Below are 6,319 nucleotides of genomic sequence, written 5' to 3' on the forward strand. Positions count from 1 at the left end.
GCCGTGAATATAGCGAATATTAGCACCGCGAGTTATTTTCCCCATATACAGTATATAAATATAGATCTATGAAAAAACATTGCTAATTTCTATAGAAAAAAGATTTTTTTGTGTTATTTATCCAAGTCATCGGTGTCCTTAGGAGATAATGTGACTGCTCCGTGTCGCCCGATACTGTGTCGGCCGATCCTGTTCTTTCAGCCGACAAGACCAGAAAAATTTAGTCGCCCGACCATCGGTTTAAATGTGACCTAGGCATATGCGGGGTCCCGATATAAATAAATACTATACATCACTTAATTTTCTCGACATCTTATTTTTTTGAGAGTTAGACATTAACTCTTTATTAGCCAAACAAAATTTTCACGAATTGTGGTCACTCTTCTATATAATCTTATCGAATAATAATAAAGGCGAGAATGATATTTTCGCGAACACACTGTCTATATATATTGTTAATGAGAAACAAAGCATCTATTGAATATCAACTTGATAAGTTATAGATTGTTGTAAATAAATGAAAGATAGGTCTAAATAATAATCCATTTAAGTAATTGAACCTATTTAGTTGTCAAACTCAATATTTTTAAAAATGTGACGGAGCCACTTTGTGTTTTGTTTTTACAATCAAGGAACAGTTTGTGTAATATTACTTAATTATGTCCCTACGTTTTTCAATGTTTAATCATTCAATCATTCTGAGCACATTTATTGACCTTTCTATGAATTATTTAACAACTTAAAAAATGGTAAGAATTCTTTAATTCTCTACAGTATACATCTGTTTAAAAACATTCAATAATTGTTTGCCCATTTCAACTTAAGCATAAGTAACAACTGTAGATCTGTCCAAAATTATTTTCACCTCCATCAATTAATTTACAATGACGGCATGTCAATAATACAATATTTTCATCTTTTTTTATCCTAGCCACTTTAAGTGATTATTTTTGCCTAGAGATTATTTGTACCTTATGTTAACAAAAACAATAAATCTTTGTTAGTGAGCTAATTAACGTTGCAGATATTGGTATTAATTCCAGATAACCTCAGTATGATTATAGAGCTAACACAGCTGATAATAGTGGTCCTGGTTCTAATACTTTCTCTCGTGTCAATATTACAAAAAAGGTTTGTATGTTTAAATCTATTTTCATAGAAAATTTGGAATCCTGATGGTACGAAAGCGCAGAACAATTACCTTTCTATTGATAATGGCGTTGGAAATGAAATTTTTTTAAATTCATAATACATGTAAAATTGTTCTATAGTACAAACCTCAAGAGATAAAATAATGATATTAATTTGTTCTAATGAGAACTCATAATGAGTTACTTTCTTGGTGTTTTGGGTTTGCTGTCTTGTTCAGATTAACTGACATTTCGTCAATAAAAAAAAATAATTATTCCAAAATAATTAAATATGGGGGGCTTGTAATTGTAAAAAGGATACATTAAACAACTCTGTAGAAAATTTGAATTTTGCATTTCCTTTCATTGTTCTTAAACGAATTTGTTCTTAACGTAAATAAAAGAAATAAAATTTGTCAAAATATGCAAGAAACATACTGTTATGTTCATTTATCCCGCTTCAGACAAATTTGTCGATTACTGATTGGACAAAAGCTAATCACATGACGTCCTGAAATTTTCCGTATTACATCTCCGTTACGTCTCCGTCGAGGCGTAATATGAAAATCGGGCACGCGATTCCGTTCGAAGCGTTGTTATTGTAAATATAAATGGCGGCCAAGAAACGGTTAACGTAGGTAGTTTAGTTAAATTTCTTGTAACCGTAACGATATTTTATGTTGATTGTTATTGGATTAAAACTAATATTTTCATAATATGCACAAATATATTTTTTATATTGAAAAAGGTCTTCAGCGGGATAAATTCGTTACACAGTCAGTTAGTGACCTAATACGGATTCATACAGGGTATGAAATGGAAATCCGTATTGGGAATCGGCTTCGCCTCGCCCAATACGGATTTCCATTTCACACCCTATATGAATCCGTAATAGGTCACTAACTGACTGTGTAACTAATAGTACATCCCTATATGCTTGAACCTAGTTAAAAACCAAGGTTATTCTTCGGTGTATATCTTTGGCAATAAAATTTACATCGCATTGTAAAATGTACAAATGGATCTCAACTTCTGTTTCGCATTGGCAATAAATTCGTGAAATATACTGATAGTATATGAATCTGAAGAGAGAAAACAATAATCTCAAAATATAGTTTTGAAAAGTGTACTTTCCATCTAGCTTGGGTAAAGAAGATTTAATCAAAGAAATTAATTTTTGAAAAAAAATCTACTTTCATAGGATGATAATTTTTACAAATATTTCGACCTGGGGAGCATTTGATGTAGAACATATTCATTTTCCATGCATTCCATTTATTCTCTTCATTCATACAAGTATTATGAGCAAACTTAAAACACAAACACGCTTACATACACACAAGCATCTCACGTTAGAAGCATAAAGCAATCAAGAGCTTCAGCTGAAGTGTATTGGTAGTATCGTATGGTTCGTATTAACATATCATGTTTGCATTATGGTATTTGTTACTTCATATGCTAAAATATGCTAAAAAATTATAATATTTATTATATATTGAGCAGAAAATATGAAAAAGAATTTTAAATATGTTTTCAACACCACAGGCTAAACCTACTTTCAAATAATGACAAAGAATAAAAATAATTTAAAATTCTAAAAATTAAATTTCAGACAACAGGATGCAAAATCAGCTGTTATTTTAGTACATTTTGTTGGCGACAGATGTGTGTTCTTTCTTCCCCCTAAAAGACAGGACAAAAAGGGATGGATAAAGGTCCATAAAGCGGAATGTTTTTGTGATCACACCAGCCCATATAACAAGCAAACATCTGTACTGTGATCTTAATAAACAAGACGCGCCAGAAGTGACAACGTAGAGAAATCAAATTGAATTGAGGGTTATCTGTCTGTATTTATAATATAAATATTATATATAACGTATCCATTGTGTTTAAAGCTCAAAATTGATGCTTGACTCTAATTAAATATTTAATTAATATGCTTGGAGTGATTTCAGTGTTCAGTAAGACTGGTTGTTAAAAAGGATACGGCGATTTCATTACGCAAGCCATTTACGGTATAAGCTAGTCTTGGAAAATAGGGAAAATTGAAAATTACAAGATTGGTAAACATATCTAGAGATATACAGAACATTGAGAAATAATTCTTATTTCTCACAATTTTCACAGAAGCTCATGATTTTTAGTCTTGGTTAAAATATAGATATCATTGACTTTTTGAATAGTAGATCCATAGACTGTTTGACATATTTGCTATATGAAAGTCTAAATACTTATTTTAATTTATGTCTGTATCATACGATGATCCTTCTTCAAGAACTACATAACTACATTTTCAATTACGAATTCCAGTACTATATAGTATCTTGTGTGAAGAACGATTTTAAAACAAAGTAATTAAAAGTAATGTTTAAAAGGCGATCTACTAGTGTATGATAAAATATTTAAAAAGAAATATTAAAGGTTTTTCGAGTTTTTTATTTAAGAAGTTGCCTAAATGATGTCAAAAAGCCTAGTCTTGATGTTTATCTTTACTATTTATCGCTTTAATTTTAATTATAATAGTGTAACTAACTAATAAATCAGAATGTGAACTGTGTATATTGTTATACATGTGGTTTTTTACTTTCTAGATATAGTAGATATAGTTAAAAATAAATCTAAAGAGCTTTTAAGATATTGAGCATACTTTAGAAAGGTAAAGGTCCATACTAACCAAAATTATATTTTGATTTATATAAATGTATTTCCATTTTCGTGTTCTTTTAAAAGTTCATTCATCCACTTATGAATTTGCCGGATCCAGTCCTATGATTAGCACACGTCTTATAAAAAATATCTATATTAATGCTTAAACACTTTAAAAAGTATACAAATTGCATAATATTTTTTTTTCCGATGACAATTCTAAGTCATCGATGTATGTCTCTCAGAACTTGATTGAAACAAAAACTATTAACAATATTGAAGAAGTCTCAAAAAAAAGTTTTCTAACAAACTGTTGGAATTCTAATGGACACTAATTGTACTTCTTTATCAGCTGACCGGTTTTATATTCCTTTGAATCAGAAGATATTCAAAAACTTTTACTTGCTTAGAGGAAAACAATATTGAACATTCAGATATATAAACGATGTTTTATCAATTAACAATAGTTATTTTCATTGTCGAATCGAAGGAGAATATTCCAGTGAATTTGAAATAAAAGACACCACAGAGTCATTCACATCTGTTTCGTATTTTGATGTTATGCTGACTACAGATGATAAAGGCTAACTAACAACAAAATTTTATGAGAGGACTTCAGCTTTTCTATCTCCAATTTTCCTTATTTATGTAAAGATATTCCAATATGATATGCTAGAGATGTTCTTGTCACAAAACTTATTCGCCACTCAAGACTCTGCTTTTGGTACGATCAGTTATAAAACAAGACAGGCTACTCATTGATAAGTTAATATTACAGGGATTTTAACAACCTCGTTTAAGGTCAGCATTTCGTATATTTTAAGGTCGTTAAAATGACCGTGTTAACAAATATAATAGCATTGGATCGTGTTTTTGGCTGACATATTTTATGTCAATTGTTAAGCCTTTCTTTTTATACTCATCATTATTGGTATAACGTATTGATATCAAGTACAAGTTACTTTACTACTTCCAAGTAATTGGAAACTAATTATAATTTTCAATCAAAATACGAATAATAATTGTCCTGGATCCTATATGTTACTTTATTACAAAATCACTTGTGCAATAATTTTAATTTTGAAATAAATATTTCCATTGGTTAACTTCCTATATAAGCTGGAGCCAGATGTCACGGTGTGGAGGAACTTCTAACAAGGAAGTTGTTGTATAATTTTTTGTGTGTTGTTCGAATTTATTTAAGTAAGGTTGATCAAATATCTTAGGTTTCTTAATGCACACTTTGGTTGGAGAGCCTTGACTGGAAATAGTTCTTATATTAATGGTAAGAATAATACACATATGATATAAAACAAAATCAAAATTATTTTTTCCTCGAAAATGACAGGTTTTACCTTAAAAACAAACTTAAATTACTTTAAATTTTATCCAAATTTTATATTCGAACAGTTATTAGAATTCAGACACAACCAGTTCACTAAAATAGGATAACTTACAAAGCTTCGATGTCTTGCACTTTAGCAGAAGGATGGCAAAAGAAACTGATGAAAGTGTTTACCAGCCTCGCTATTTTAAATGTGGCGTATGGTGAGTAAAACTAGACAAATACCCGTATGTCTAGTTGCATAATTGCTATTTACCATCAAATTTTACAGTCAATGAAATGTATGTTTGTTAATATATGTACTCGTTTATGTTGTTTATTTTTATTCAAAGGGAAAGATATTTCAAATATAGGACCCAACGAAACAACAACAGATAGTACAAACAGTACAGGCATGTGGTATTTAGTTCATATTTTAGTTCAACTTATTCCAAATAAGATTCTGTTATTTTATGTTAAATATGACGACCAAGAAGGATGTTACGTTTCTATTTTAAAACCTTTTCTTAAGTGAAAGTTAAGTAGCATATGTAATTAATTTTTTCCTTCCTTATTTCTTTTTAAGGGAATATATTTCTTTTTCAGAACCAACCCCAGCTGAGCCATCAATTTTTGACGTCATCAAGCGGATACAGCCTTACGTCATTTCCGCTGGAGTTGGAATATTGTTTCTACTTTTGATCATCAATCTAATATCTGTCATACAAAGAAGGTGAGATAATTATATCTATTTCATTAAAAGATGAATCTACCTTTTGACTAATTACATATTGATCATTATGTCCTTAGTCTGATATTTTCAATGTATACACATACATATGTAGTCATTAGAAAAATTAAAATAAGGAAATACAAGTTTGGCTTTCCAGAAAGCCTGAAAAGTCATCTCTTTGGTATCAATAATGTCAAAGAAATAAAACAGAAAGGGAAATATTTTAATGCAATGAATATATGGATTATTACACCTGAAGTTCCCAAATGACTTATTCAGCAAACTCCACAGTAAAGTACGCAGTTTCTTTTGGCCGCAGTATATATATAGAAAGCATGGACGTCTGCGAGAGAACCCAAGGCGATTTTTGGTGAAATTTCATTCTAGCGGTCTTTGTGCTTCTGGGTGTTTACAATTTACTTAAATTCAAATACTTTCCTTGAACTATATTTTCTTAACACAATACGGAATTATCAACAATAA

General features: G+C 30.0%; 1 long non-coding RNA gene across 1 annotated transcript; it reads left to right on the forward strand.

Annotated features, from left to right (window-relative positions):
• The first annotated feature begins 4,917 nt into the window (after positions 1–4,917).
• LOC134229657 (uncharacterized) lies at positions 4,918–5,830 on the forward strand. Its single transcript, XR_009984217.1, has 4 exons — positions 4,918–5,064; positions 5,190–5,327; positions 5,457–5,523; positions 5,710–5,830. It is a non-coding gene; the product is annotated as an uncharacterized LOC134229657 (long non-coding RNA).
• The last annotated feature ends 489 nt before the right edge of the window (positions 5,831–6,319 follow it).

The sequence above is a fragment of the Saccostrea cucullata genome, unplaced genomic scaffold (genome assembly GCF_032062105.1).
Source record: "Saccostrea cucullata isolate Sc308-1 unplaced genomic scaffold, CSIRO_AGI_Scuc_v1 ctg4875, whole genome shotgun sequence".
Taxonomy (NCBI): Eukaryota; Metazoa; Mollusca; class Bivalvia; order Ostreida; family Ostreidae; genus Saccostrea; species Saccostrea cuccullata.